The sequence below is a fragment of the Balaenoptera ricei genome, chromosome 3 (assembly GCF_028023285.1).
Source record: "Balaenoptera ricei isolate mBalRic1 chromosome 3, mBalRic1.hap2, whole genome shotgun sequence".
NCBI lineage: Eukaryota > Metazoa > Chordata > Mammalia > Artiodactyla > Balaenopteridae > Balaenoptera > Balaenoptera ricei.
The window spans coordinates 54,464,234-54,480,470 of record NC_082641.1 but is presented as its reverse complement, the minus strand read 5'-3'; the positions used below and the strand labels follow the sequence as shown (position 1 = coordinate 54,480,470).

At 36.2% G+C, this 16,237-nt stretch overlaps 1 long non-coding RNA gene across 1 annotated transcript in view; it reads right to left on the bottom strand.

The window, feature by feature from the left end:
- Positions 1–16,237, bottom strand: part of LOC132363644 (uncharacterized) — a 121,149-nt gene that overhangs the window by 77,924 nt on the left and 26,988 nt on the right. The window lies entirely within an intron of this gene.

Genomic DNA, 16,237 nt, shown 5'->3' with positions numbered 1-16,237 from the left:
GATGCAAAAGTCCTCAACAAAATATTAGCAAACCAAATCCAACAATACATTAAAAGGATTATACACCATGATCAAGTGGGATTTATCCCAGGGATGCAAGGAATTTTCAAATATCCACAAATCAATCAGTGTGATACACCACATTAACAAACTGAAGAATAAAAACCATATGATCATCTCAACAGATGCAGGAAAATCTTCTGATAAAATTCAACATCCATATATGGGAAGAACTCTCTAGAAAGTGGGCATAGAAGGGATGTACCTCAACATAATAAAGGCCATATATGACAAACCTACAGCTAACATACTCAACGGTGAAAAGCTGAAAGCATTTCCTCTAAGATCAGGAACAAGACAAGGATGCCCACTCTTACCACTTTTATACAACATAGTTTTGGAAGTCCTAGCCACAGCAATCAGAGAAGAAAAAATAAAAGTTAAAGGGATCCAAATTTGAAAAGAAGAAGTGAAACTGTCACTGTTTGCAGATAACATGATACTATACACAGAAAATCCTAAAGATGCTACGAGAAAACTACTGGAGATCATTAATGAATTTGGTAAAGTTTCAGGATACAAAATTAATACACAGAAATCGGTTGCATTTCTACACACTAACAATGAAAGATCAGGAAGAGAAATTAAGGAAATAATCCCACTTACCATCACATCAAAAAGAAGAAAATATCTAGGAATAAATGTACCTAAGGAGGCAAAAGAACTGTACTCTAAAAACTATAAGAAAGAAACTGATGAAAGAAATCAAAGATGATACAAACAGATGGAGAGATACACCATGTTCTTATATTGGAAGAATCAGTATTGACAAAATGACTATACTACCCAAGGCAATCTATAGATTCAATGCAATCCCTATCAAACTACCAATGGCATTTTTCACAGTATTGGAACAAAAAATTTTTTAATTTGTATAGAAACACAAAAGACCCTGAATAGCCAAAGCAATCTTGAGAAAGAAAAACAGAGCTGGAGGAATCAGGCTCCCTGACTTCAGACTATATTACAAAGCTACAGTCATTAAAAGAGTACAGTCCTGACACAAAAACAGAAATAAAGATCAATGGAACAGGATAGAAAGCCCAGAGATAAACCCACACAACTATGGTCAATTAATCTATGACAAAGCAGGCAAGAATATACAATGGAGGAAAAACAGTCTCTTCAATAAGTGGTGCTGGGAAAACTGGACAGCTGCATGTAAAAGAATGAAATTTGAACATTCCCTAACACCATATACAAAAATAAACTCAAAATGGATTAAAGACCTAAATGTAAGACCAGATATCATAAAACTAGAGGAAAACACAGGCAGAACACTCTTTGACATAAATCGCAGCAATATCTTTTGAGTAATGGAAATAAAAACAAAAATAAACAAATGGGACTTAATTAAGCTTAAAAGCTTTTGCACAGCAAAGGAAACCATAAATCAACGTAAAGACAACATACAGAATGGGAGAAAATATTTGCAAATGATGCAACCAACAAGGGATTAATCTCCAAATATATAAACAGCCAATACAGCTCAATATCAAAAAAACGAACAACCCAATCCAAAAATGGGCAGAAGATCTAAATAGACATTTCTCCAAAGAAGACATACAGATGGTCAAAAGGCACATTAAAAAAATGCTCAACATCGCTAATTATTAGAGAAATGCAAATCAAAACTACAATGAGGTATCACCTCACACCAGTCAGAATGGCCATCATCGAAAAAATCTACAAACAATAAATGCTGGAGAGGGTGTGGAGAAAAAGCGACCCTCCTACACTGTTGGTGGGAATGTAAACTGGTACAGCTACTATAGAGAACAGTATAGAGGTTCATTAAAAAACTAAAAATAGAGTTAACATATGATCCTGCAATCCTACTGCTAGGCATATATCTGGAGAAAACTGTAATTTGAAAAGATACATGCATCCCAGTGTTCATTGCAGCACTATTTACAATAGCCAAGATATGGAAACAACCTAAATGTCCATCAACAGATGAATGGTTAAAGAAGATGTGGTATATTTATACAATGGAGTATTAGTCATAAAAAAGAATGAAATAATGCCATTTACAGCAACATGGATGGACCTAGAGATTATCATACTAAGTGAATTAAACTAGACAGAGAAAGGCAAATATCATATGATATTGCTTATATGTGGAACATAAAAAAATTAATACAAATGAATTTATATACCAGACAAAAATAGACCCACAGACATAGAAAACTTACAGTTACCAAAGGGGAAAGGAGGTGGGTGGAAGGGAAAAATTAGGAGTTGTTTGGGATTAACATAAACACATTACTATATATAAAATAGATAACCAACAAGAACCTACTGTATAGCACAGGGAACTATAATCAATATTTTGTAATAACCTATAAGGGAAAAGAATCTGAAAAATATACATATATATGTATAACTGAATCACTTTGCTGTATGCCTGGAACTAACACAACATTGTAAATTGACTACAATTAAAAAAAGAAACAAAAATTAAACTCATCAAAATTATCTTTGAAAATATTAACATGTAATGTTATATTCTTCAATAAATACTATCAGGTTGACTGGCTAATTAAAAAAATAATAATTTTCTGTTCATCATACCATATCTCAAAATATATTAAAGATAGATTAAAAGCATATGTCAAAAAAAAACCTTAAAGTACAGTAAGAAAAAAAAATAACAAACACTGGTTTATTATATACTAGTATATACTGGAAGAGGGAAGTTTTTAAAAGCCTCACATTCAAGGCAAAGCCAAAGAAGGAAAAAAAATAGATTGGCCAACATAAAAATTATGTTTGTACATAAAGGCATACCTCAGAGATACTGCAAGCTCAGTTCCAAACCACTGCAGTAAAGCAGATATCAGGATAAAGTGAGTCACAGGAATTTTTTGGTTTCATAGTGTATATATAATTTATGTTTACAGTATGCTGTAGTCCATTCTGTGCAATAGCATTCTGTTTTTAAATTGTACATACCTTAATTAAAAAATACTTTCGTGCTAAAACAAATGCTAACCATCATCTGACAATGTAGGGTTGCCACAAACCTTCAATTTGTAAAAAAGGCAGTATCTGTGAAGCACGATAAAGCAAAGTCCAATAAAACAAGGTATGCCTGTACATGTGAAATGAGAACGTTAGGATAAATGAAAGACAAAAAGAAAACAAAAAGGGCATATTTATAACATGTAACATACAATGAAGTTATTTTTTTAGTTAAAAAAAGAGATGTCGGGCTTCCCTGGTGGCACAGTGGTTAAGAATCCACCTGGCAATGCAGGGGACACGGGTTTGATCCCTGGTCCAGGAAGATCCTACATGTCACGGAACAACTAAGCCCACGAGCCACAACTACTGAGCCTGCGTGCCACAACTACTGAAGCCCGCTCATCTAGAGCCTGTGCTCCACAGCAAGAGAAGCCACTGCAGAGAGAAGCCCGCGCACTGCAATGAAGAGTAGCCCCCGCTCGCCGTAACTAGAGAAAGCCCACGTGCAGCAACAAAGACCCAATGCAGCCAAAAGAAAAAAAAAAAAAAAAAAAGAGATGCCAATAAAAATTAAAGGGCCAAAAAATAAGAAATTCACAAAAGAAGAATTACAAAGGGACAATAAAATATTTACTCTCACTAGTAATCAAGGAATGCAAAGTAAATCACAAATGAGATACTGTTTTTTCCTGAGCAAAGGAATGAAGTTATTTTATAACAGTAGAAGTTTTATATATAATGTAACAGTATATGATATAATATAAAACTTTGTATATTAGCAGGCCATGAATTTGCTGAAAGAAAAGATTTTTGTATGAAAATAAAATATGAAAAGCTCTTACCTCTTTTTCTAAATTAAAAATTCTTTTTAGAATATGTTCTGGAGATGTAATGTATGGCATGATGATTATAGTTAATAATACCATATTACATACTTGAAAGTTGCTAAGAGAATAAATCTTCAATGTTCCCATCACAAAAAAGAAATGATAATTATGTGATGCGATGGTGGTAATCATTTTGCAATATATAAGTGTATCAAATCAACCTGTGTACACCTTAAACTTACACAGTGTTATATATCAATTATAATCTCAATAAAGCTAGAGAATAAATAAACTTTTTAATGAGGGACTTTCATGTATCATTGAAAAACTATCCATCTTACTGTCACTGAACTTAAAAATCTAACACAGTGGCTGGCAACTAAATAGTTAATATTTATCTGAATGAATTCATAATGATATATCAGTTTAATGAAACAGTCTTCCCAGAGTTCTTTTTTCTGCGTGGCTGAGTCTTCACCCACAGAGCCTCATGAGGCAGCTGATCCTGCAGAAGTGGTGGGTGGAGCTCTTTTGACAGCCTACAGGGCCCCGAGGAAATAAGGCCCCATTGTGTCCATTGTGTCCAGTCCCGGAAGGAGCAGCAATTCCATACGCAGGCAGGTCTCAGCAAGCCCAACCATAGGGGAACCATTCAGGTCAGCTATCTACAGGCTCGTCTGTTGAGCATGTCACCCATGAATAATTAACAAATAATGCTAGAAGATTTTCCATTTTTACCGTCTAACAAAAAATAATGTTGGAAGCTAAATTTAAGCTCCTCTATTATAATTTACTTCTGTCAGTCAGCTTATGTAAAGCCTACAGGTTTCCACTTATTTAGAAATGAGGTTGCATTTGTTTAGGGGCCTGGTCCCCTAAACAGGATTGTCCCAGAGACTGCTACCAAAACATCTAAGAAATTAATATTTAATAAGAGCTAACATTTATTAAGCACATACCAAATTCCAAGTGTTGTTCTAAGTATTCTACATATTTTAATTCATTTAATCCAATGAGAACATTTTACAGTTGAGGAAAATAAGGCTCACATAAAAGATAACTGACTTGCCCAAGGTCACACAACTACAAATGGCAAGGCCAGAATTTAAACTCTGGTGACAGGGTGCCTGAGACTCTGTTCTTAACTACCAAGATATTTGACAAAGAGAAAAGAGAAAAAAGGACTGACTATGGAAGAATAGTTGGCTATTTTTCTAATTATAAATTGTTCTAGCAAATATAGAGTTGGAAATTTATGATGTGACTAAAGAAACAAAATTACTATCTCAAAATTTAAAGGAGAACAAAAAGGTTTCAAAGGCAGGTAGCGCTGGCTGGGATGGTGGGTTAAACGTGGAACTGTGGTTGCCAGCGATTTGCGTCTTTTAACGTGTACCAAGCCAACACATTAAGCCTCATTACCTCAGTCATATTGAATTACATTTTATAGTTTAATAAAATGTGAAGTTAGACCATGAAGTGCAGTCATCAGCTCAAAGTGCTGATGTGTTCTCTGGCAAAGGATCAACTGGACAGACCTGATTCCCAATCTTCCCCACTGATGAAGGTGATCAGATCATGACACTTCGGCCAAAGCGCCAAATGCTTCTTTTTCTGCATCTTTTCTCAAGATGGTTATGTTAGAAGTAAAATAGACAAATTATATTTTTATCTTTTATCATGATTTCTCTTTTCCTTTTGATAAGAAAGCCATGAGTAGAGAGACTGCTGGAAAAGTGTAGCCCAAGATTGTGAAGACTCTAATACGAGACAGAGCCTTGCTTAGGTTGACTCCAGTGTCAATAGAGTAGAGACCATTAAGCGTGCTCTTGGGGTTTTTAGAAAGATCCTGGTACTTCGGTAATTAGACCCTATTAGCTAAGCTTCAGGAAGAACTTGCCTCATGCCCAAGTTGTTTTGTTCGTTTTGTTTTTTAATCTTTATTTTTATACGGGAAGAGGAGGGTGTTACAGTGAGGCTTCAGAGCACGTATGTTGAACTGATGCTGTAAAGGTCCCTCAAAGTAAAATAAAGATAGGATGTCAGAAGAGAGGAGGAGGTAAGAATGGCTTATGCCCTCGAGTCTCTTTCTATTTTCTCTCTAGTCAGTTACTCCATGAATAAACAGAAAGAGTCAGCAGGCTTCTCTTACAGCAGTGGTTCACAGAATGTGGTCCTTGGTCTATCAACATAAGCAACACCTGGAAGTTTGTCAGAACTGCAAATTCTCAGGTCTACTAAATCAGAAACTCTGGGGGTGGGTCTCAGCAATCTGTGGTTCAACAAGCCCTCCAGGTGACTCATGCACACGCAAATTTGAGAGCCAGTAGCTCAGGTTACTCCTAAGCGTTTCCCATCTGTTGAAAATTAATAGTCAACAATTAATATTTTGGAAGCAAATAACTGATGTTAACCCAAATGCACAAAAATAGAAGATTTTGCCATTATGAGTTGTCTCCTGATTCATGGAGCTGTGTCAGATCCTCACCTTAAGTCCAATTTAATGACCTAACTCAGGTATCACATCCAGAGTTGGGAGTGACGGGAAATAAAAGCCAATATTTCCTCATCTAAAAAGACCATTTGAAAAATAAATATTTTTACAGATGATATTTGTACCCTTGTCCAATTATTTGCTTAAAACATACTCTTAGCAATGGACTTTCTGAGATGAAGACCACAATTATTTAAAATTGTAATCTGTTTTGCTAAATCCCCCTTGAGAATATTGTGATAATCTACACCCTCATCTCATGGGTGCAACATCATCGCTTGGTACAATTTTTCCTATTTTTCCCAATTTAATTGGCAAAAAAATACAGCATTTTAAATTTGTTTCCCTCTGATTATCAATGAGATTAATTTATCAGATGGATTTACTTGTCACCCGTATTTCTTCTCTGAATAGCTTTTCTTTATTCTTTTTTTGCTTTCTCACTTAGCTTCTTAGCATACACTGATACTGATAGATTTCCTATTGTATCCCAGGGATAAATACCAGCTAGGCATGATACATATGCACATGAACACACACATTCACTCACCCACATGCACATGCTGGATTCAATTGACTAGTGTTTTTAATATTTTTTATCTACCTTCATAAGATTAATGGGACTAGGTATTTTTTTCTTAAATTTGTCTCATCTGATTTTGATAGAAAGATTATACTACCCTTACAAAATAAGTTGGGCATTTTTCCTTTATTTTTTTATGCTCTTAACAAGTTTTATAGTATATGGATTATCTATTTCTTTACGTTTTGTAAAAGTTGCCTGAAAATTTGTCTGGGTAGGTGGGTGTTTTTTGTGAGAAAACTATTTTTGCTATAATTTCAAACTTTGATAGTTACTGATCTACTGAGATTGTCTACTTATTCTTGAGTCAATTTTGATAATTCATATTTTCTAGAAGAATATTTTATAAATATTGATGCAAAAACTTGAATAAAATCTGATTAACCAATTATAATAGAGAAATTCAAAGGCTACTGAGGTCTCCACAACTTAATAGTCTGATTTTTTAAAAATCTTTTTATTTTGAAATAATTTTAGACTTATAGAATAGTTGCAAAAATAGTACAGAATTCCCATCTTTCTCTAGTGTTAACATCCTATGTAACCATAGTAACATTACAAAAACCAGGAAATTAACATTGCTGTAATACTATTAACTAAACTATAGACTTCATTCAGATTTCACCAGTTTTTTCACTAATCCTGTTCCAGGATCCAATTCAGGATCCTGATCATTGTACTTAACTGTCATGTTTCTTCCAGTTTGTGATAGTTCCTTGGTTTCTCCTTGTCTTGTAAGAACTTGACACTTTTGCAGAGTACTGGTCAGGTATCTTGTAGAATAGCCTTCAGTTTGGCTTTGTCTGTCATTTTCTCAGAATGGATTAAAGTTATGTATTGGGTTGGCCAAAGAGGTCATTCGGGTTTATCATAAGATGTTACGGAAAAAACCGAATGACCTTTTTGGGCAACCCAACATATTGGGAAGAACACCCGAGAGATTTGCCCTTCACTGGGTATCCTATCAGGGTTTAAATGATGTCAGTAAGTCTTACTATTGATGATGTTAACTGTTCTCATTTGGTTAAGGTATTATCTGCCAGGTTTCTCCACTGTATCTTGAGGCAGGTGATACTTTGAGGTTATACAATGTCCTGTTACTCTTAAACTTTTACTCACTAATTTTAGCAATCATTGGTGGATTGTACCTGTAACAACTACTATGGTATTCTATGGTGATTTTCTGTTTTCCTCATTTCTTCTACATTTATTAATTGGACTTCTTTGGTAAGGAAGAGTAGTCCTTTCTTATTCCTTATTCATTCAATTATTTATTTATACCATCACAAACTTATAGATATTGAATTATCCTTTCCTAATTCTGAAATCAACCACTTCTTCAAGTAGCCCTGGTTACTTTTATTGGAAATGGTATTTTGACACTAAGATCTGAGCATGGATATTTTAATCTTATTTTATATTATCTGTCTTTTAGAAAGTGAGTTAAATTCATTTATATTTTGTTATGGAGACTGACATATTTAGAGTAACTTCTATCACCTTTTTAAAAATAAGTTTCTGTTTACTATGCATTTTCTTTCATTCTTTTACATCTGTCCTACCTTCTATTAACTTGATGAAATTTACTTTATTCTCTGTTTTTTCTTCCTCTGACTTGGAAGCTGCAGAGTGTATTATGTATTTAGTTATGACCATTAAATTTTTATTATAAGTATTTATCTAAATATTTTTCTAGCAAAGTCCAGCGTTATTCAGTATTCCTAGCCCCCTCCTATACAAGGCATCTATCCATAGCATCTATACACTGAATCCTCTTCATCTTCAATAACTGCTCTAATTTTACTTCAACATTTAAAAAACTTTTTATTTGAGTATACATATAACATGTGTACAATTGGATTAATTTTCATAAAATGGACAATTAAACACACTGTATAAAATGCATGCAGATCAAGAAACAGAATATTATCAGTACTCACAGAAGTCCTCACTAATCCACTCATCCTGGAATCACAGCCTCCCCCAGCCCCTTCCCTGGGTAACCATTACTTGACTTTTAGCAGCATAGATTTGTTTTACCTTATTTTGTACTTTTATGTAAATGAGTTTTTGTAGCATTTACTCTTTCATTTTTAGCTTCTTTCATTCAATATTATTTTCGTGAGATTATATTTTTGCATATAGTAAATAGTTTAGTCTTACTGCTATATACTATTTTGTTGTGTGAATATAAAACTTATTTATACATTCTCCTGTTAATAGGCATTTGAATAGTTTCCAGTCTTGGGCTACTTCTGCTGCCTTTTCATGAACATGTACAGAAGTCTGAAGCCTGCATGACTTTTTCTCCCATTTTAGGTGATCTGTGACTTCTGTCTCAATCCTTTTAGAACTATTTGCCTTTGAATTTCAAAATGTCATAAGAAATTGTTGACAGCATTCCAATAATTTCACCTAGTGGAGTAATTATTTTTACTCTGCACAGTTTCTTTTAATTCAACTACAGTTTTTTCTTTTGTATTTTTAACTTTTTTTAAAGTACTTCATTCACACTCATTATTCATATGCAGGATATCTGTTTTTGCATTTTATGTCTATTACTTTCTATTTTATTATTTCCAGCTTTCTGCCCTTCCCCTCTGCATGCTTTAGAATTTCCTCCTATTCATCTTTCAGGCTACGGATTTGCCTTTCTGCATTTTTGATTCTTTTCTCTATATCTATATCTCTGTCTCTTTGACTTACACTACCATTAAAAATTTGAAATAACTTATTTGTTTTTATAACAAAGCTGGTACTTTTAAATTTCCAGTCTCTTATTTCATCTATTCTCTTTTTTTCTTAGTTCATGTTTTTCTCTTTTTTCTATATTTCCTTTAAAATGAAAATATTTATTATCTACTTTTTTTCAGTTTCCCAGAATAAATATTTTCTAAAACGATGTTCTTTCTTGGAATGTAGTATTTACTTTCCTTTTTTCTTACAGATTTTTTTCAGAAGTCTCGTTTATCCCTTTGCTTGAGTTAAAGAGACAAGGCTATCTATAACTGTCATTTTTAAATAAACAAACAATAAATAGTATAGATGGAGTCTTGTATTTCCTCTCATTGTACTTGGGTGAATTTCCTGTCTCTCCTTTGAATCTAGGCTGAATGCCTGACTGGACAAACTAATGTCATCTGTTCAGCCATTTAAGTCATTCAGAAGTCTTTTGTTGAGCAGATAGTTGGGATTATGGATGCTTACGATTAAAACAATGTTTAATTATAAGCTTTTCCTACATATGTTTGAAACTAGTTCATCAAGTTCCAGTTCCACTGAGTTGGGAGAATATTCTGTTTTATTCAGTAGGCTCTAGTTACCAGCCATACTGGTTCAAATTCAACATCAAGAAATTCCCACTACTATGTCCTTTTTGTTTGGTGAAAGGGCATACATTTTTTTCTTCATCACCAGTTTCTTCCCTTCACATACTACCATCCACTTTATATGTACAGCAGAAATAGCTCCAAGTGAGGTGAGTTCCATCTCTTCAATGATGCATATTCTAGACACTACTTCTCCAGATTACCACTGCTAATAAACTTCTGAGTCAAAGAAACCCCAGGGAAAACATCCCTTGCTTTCCTCAAGGGATCTATGACTTCTAAACACAGCACACAGATGGTTTCCAACTTCAGTGGTTTCTCCTAACTCTTTCAGTCTTTGTCCTTTCAAACTAAGGGATATTTAGAAGAATGTTCTAGAAAGATCTATTCTTATTTGTCGCAAGTCATACTCCCCCATCTTTCTCTCAGTTGTGTGGTAGCTCACTGAATCATTTTCTGCTATGTTTCAAAGGTCATTTTTTTCTGTTAGAAATGTCAGAAATTTTAGAGTACCAGATTGACACTATTACAAAGATTAAATGCTGGTATAATTTTTATATTTCCCTCTTTGTATTCTTTGAGTCGGTTTTGATGATTAGAAGGGAAGGACTGTTAAAATTGCTTTCACTTCCATCTTCTACTAAACCCGTGTATTTTCAGTATTAGATGTTGTATATCTTTTCTGTTTTTCTTAATGAATCCTGTATGGACCTAAGCCTTATAGGGTATAATATCTTGGGACAATTCACCACTTTCTTTATCTGCTTAATAAGTGTGGCTTTTCATAAATTAGGTTTAATACATATGGAGTTTAACTGTGGTTATGGCAACATACTTCCCAATTTGCTCACTTTTTTCTTTCCCTCTTTGATTTTTAATGAGGCAATTATACTCTTTTTCACATATGCAGAATTCTTCTGCTGGGAATAATATTGCGACTTACTTTGCCAATAAAATTTCTGTTGCAGCAATATGGCAGGAAGTAAAGTGTTTTTTCCATAAGAATTCAGTTTTAGTTCATTTCTTGAAGGTTTCCACTGAATAAATCGAATACACTGTAATCTATATATGAATAAGAAAGCTTCTGAAATCGCAAAAGATGATGAGAGATACTTTAACAGTGCTTTCATACAGTCACTTTGTTTTAAAAATTCCTTTGCATGGTAGAGTGGTATGGGGCTAGGGGAAATGCACATGTAAAGTAAGTTATTAAAAATAGCATTTGTGATCTATAAACCTCTCATTTCCACCCCTTTCACTTTCTTTTAAGATCAGATATGAATTGAGGGCTCTCAGTGCTCAACATCATAAAAAAAAGGAAAGAATACAGAAGCAGTGGGGCTGCTCTACAGTATGTCCTTCTGCAAGGGTATCATCTCTTTGAATTATTAAATCTCTTTTAAGAGTTTGTGAGTATGGTCTGATAAAAGAATCTATGGTGTAGTAAGTCAAGACTGGATTAGGAATCAGGTGATATGGGTCTAGTACTGCCCTTGCCCTAAACCAGTTGTGTGACCTTGGGTGAGTCACTTTACTTCTCCAAGCATCTGCTTTTCAATCTGTAAAATAAGGGGGTAACATTAGAGGTCCCCAAGCTTCCTTCCTGTTCTCAGACTCTGAAACACAAAGAGCCTCAGGTGTGCAATTACAAATGAGGGGTCTGCTGAAGCTCCTGAGCATGAACAAAAGCAGTCAAGCAGGCAGGGAGATAGAAATAGTTTCAGTAGCCCCTAGGATATGCTTAGATATTGTCCAACTAAATATTGTGGGAAAACACTTTGATCACTATGCAAATCACTAGAAACTCATTTAGTCAAATACGAGACTAGGCTTGACAATTTAAAACCAATTGTGACGCCAGTACTGCTGCCTCAGACACATGGCAGATATCACTCATCCTGTCTGAGCATCGGCACTGAGCCCGTTCCTCCCACTCCCCCTCTCAACAGAGCATTCCAGAAACTGCCCCTGTCAGTGAGGGTCTGCATGTAAGATGTCACTGCTCTGCCATCCTAAACCCTAAAGAGTTACTCAATATCCACAGTAAGTTCCATTTTCAGAAACCTGAGGGAACTTGCTGTGCCCTACACTGCTTGCCAATTTATTTACTGAGAAATGCCCTTCCATCTTCCTTGAAGAAACTTCACAACTGAAAATACTTGGAGAAAACTTTGAGAAGAAATTTCTATGAAATATTCTTGGCTTATGGAATTTAGTTTATCTCTACTTTAGTTTTAGTTATAATTGATCTACTGTAAGAACACGATATTAATTCCTTCTTATGCGGACAAAGCTTGAAAAAAGTGAAAAAAGAGCTTTAGAATCTTGCCCTCTGGTAGAAGCACTGCTAGAAACTTTCTACAGAAGTTTCCTGACCTGGAGCATCTCATTACAGTGAGAATATACAGAATGACCTAATTTCAGGACTAACTAGCATACTCCCAGCAAAAGTACACTACTAGATCCTTGGAGAAAGAGTGCATTCTTAATTGCCATTTTCCATTTATATAACAAACAAATATTCAATGTCAAAAACTAAGAGAGGGAGGGAGGGAGGAAGGGAGGGAGAGAGAGAGAAATCTAAAGAGAAAGTTAAAATTGCCTATTATCCCACTATTTTTGAAAAACTGCCATTAAAAGTATTGATATGTAGATATTTTTTAAACAAATCAATAATCAGAACATCTACCTGCTAAAAAGGCCCATTTTTTTTTAGCATTTCTCTGCTCTCAAGCACATTTCATGTGTTGGCTAAAGTTTTTTGAGGTAGAGAAGATTCTTTCTCACCTAATTGAATCCCTCAAACCATAAAACTGAGACACGGCTTTTGACACTCAGGTTTGTGTCCTTTGAATTGTCCATTAGAAACAAAGATATATTTTTATTGGGAATGGGACCCAGAAACTCGAATCAGAACTAAGGAAACGTCCGGATTCATCAGTCTCCAGTTTCCTTTTTAAGCATTGCCATCTGATTCTCTCCCTTCTCCACCCATCGCTTTGTATAGGATGAGCACTGTTTCAGTATTTCTCTGAAGCAGAACTATGCCATTGCCTGGAGCCCAGTGACAGTGACCTGATGTTTAAATCAGCGTTGTTATAACAGTGAGCATGGAAATGGAGGAGAATGAAGAAATAGACTGCACTTTACTACGTTTTCTAGTGCTTTTTAGCCTATTGGCCCACCTGCAGGAAGGATGGAACTTGAGGAATTATGCTTGTTTACGTTAAGCAACTGGTCTAACTCATCAGCGGAGGGACATTTGGAAAGGTTCTCCTTTCCTTTGGAATGTTGGCCAGTCCTGCATCCTTCCCTCCACATGGTATGAAATGTGAACTGCTCACTAACTAGGATTTTTAGTATCCATGTGCTTTCTGAGGAGTGGCAATGTTCTTCTTACCTGTCAGGGATCAAAAACCATGTGACTGATATTCAAAGAGAACCAGAGGGAATCCCTCTTTTAGGAAAACACAACTGTAAGTGAGACAGTTAAAGAAGAAGGAACAGGGTGAATAATGTCCACTAATGGATGACCACATGCAGCCAGGACACATGTCCCATGTGAATGGGCAGAAGACTGCAGCAAGGTGCTCCTTTTCTCGCTTAAAACTCAATGACAAGGATGATGGGAGGACAGTTCTGGCAATGTTTCTACAAGAGCACATGAAACACCAGACCCAAATAAAAGAACTGCCAAACCCTAGAGAAAACCATAACCACAGGGACTCCTAAAGCTTTCAGCAGGGCCAAAAAATAAAAAAGACTAAATCCACCAACTTGATTAAATGAGCTATTCATCTTATGGACTGTGGTTCATAATTGTCATCCTATTACTTGGGAATCAAGGATGGATCCTGGTAGTGACCCAGTTAAAATTGAGGGGATAGAAAATTAAATTGTTGTGTCTGGTTTATCTTTTTTTTAAGTGAACAATGAAACAACTGCAAGGCATATACTGCATACTTCATGTCTTGGATCAACAAGGGAGCTATGCCAAACGTCAGATTAAATATTCCACAGCTGAAGTGTTTGCATAACTTTTTGGTGGCTACCATTTAAAGAAAGAAAAACAGTGATGGGCCTTTAAAAACAATATTCCCTTAACTTGACATGCTCACGGTGTCCTGCCAGCAATTGCTCTCAACTTGGAAGGCGAGGCCACGCATATCTCGTCCCTCGAGGGACAGTGCCAGCTGGCAAGCGAGTCTCTGTGTTTCCATTCGCCCCAGGAGCATGAAGTCCCACTGTGCGCCCTGAAGGCCACAGCTGCACTGCTGTACTGTTTAACCATCTCTGCTTTGGCTAAGAAGCAAGGCATTTCCAGAAGGAATCTCCTGGTTCCTGAAGTGTCCGTCATGTTTCAACAATGCGTTTGCAATGGCCACGTGCGTTTTCAGTCTGGGCCGGCTCTGTGGACCTGCTCAGGAAAGTGGAGGCAGGTCTCCTTTTGAAACAAAATAATAAGTCTGGACAAATCAGCTTTATTGTCATTGGCTCTGGCGTGGCCTGGATTAATTTTAGCTTTAAGTTTCTAAAGGATCGCTCAAGAGGTGACACTCTTCAATCTCAGATTATTTGAGGAAAGAGAGGGAACTGACATATTTTAAGTGCCTACTAAGTGTCAAGGGCTTTGCATGTATGATCTCAATGACTTTTCCTAACCATCTAAGGAAGTAGTTGTTCCTCTATTCATTTTACCAATGAGGAAATGGAGGCACTGAGAGGGTCATTCCCTTGCCCAAGGTCACGTAGTTAAGAGCACAGGCTGTGAAGTCCAATTGCTTTGTTTTATCCCAGACCTGCCACTTACTCTCTGTGACCTGGGGCAAGTCACTTCACCTCTATTCTCCAACTTTCTCCTCTGGAAAATGAGAATACTAATAAGAATCCTCCATCGAGGACTAAATAATGTGTGTAAAGTGATCAATACCTAAGCTGGTCAATACATTCAGCCCTTGTTACATGACAGTGCAGAGATTTCAACTCATTGCAGCTCCCTTCCATGCTGGTGCTAATGCCACCTGCTCACCAGTTTTGCTGACCAATGCCACTCTTCTCCATGGGGAAGGCTTAAGTCAACACTGATATTCAAGACCCAAAGCTGAAGGCAGATTTAACGTCCTTGTTTTAAAATTATTTTCTCTATTGAGGCAAACAAGGTCTGCAGCTCTGGCTCAGACTCAGGCTCCTATAAGAGAAGCTCTTTCTGAAAAGGAACCAGAAAGAGAGGAGAAATGGTGGGAAATATAGAGGCTGGAGGGCTCTATTGTCTCATCGTCCAGGCCAGGGGCTTGGATTCAGAACTAAAAGCTGAAAATTACCATGTGATATGTTTTCTCATGACAGCTGATGTCTAGTGTATTCACTGCAGCCAAAATCAGAGTTAAACTGGTGATGCTAACTGATATCAACCATCACAGGGCCTGTCAGCCTGGCCCTCAAGCCCTGCCTGGGAGCTTCCAGGGTGCCAGGCTCTTTGCTGGGCCTTGGGATGCAAAGATGGGTAAGACATGGTCCCTGTCCTTGCAGAGCTCAGACAAGTGATCAAACGAGTCTAAACAACACAGGGACCTTGCTTTCCAGCAAGGCTGTTTAAAATCTAGATCCTCTGAAATCCATTCAGAAAGAAACACGTACTTCATTAGCTGTCTTATAACCAGAAATTTCTGGAGCTTTGTGAAGAGGCTTAGGTAACTTTCTTTAATAATCCTCAGTGAGAAATCAAAATCCACAAGTAGGAGGGAGGCCCATAATGCAACCAACTCAGTTAATCACTTGGAAGTTTTTCCAGTCTTGCAAGGATTTCTTGGGCACCAGTTGCCCCAATAACTACCCCCAGGGACTTGGAATCAGAAGACCTGAATATAAGTTCCAGTCTTGCCACTTACAAGCTGTATGATTTTAGCCAAAATCACTCAACCTATCTGAGTCATATTTTTTTATCTGTAAAATGGGGAAGATAAATAATATTCAGACT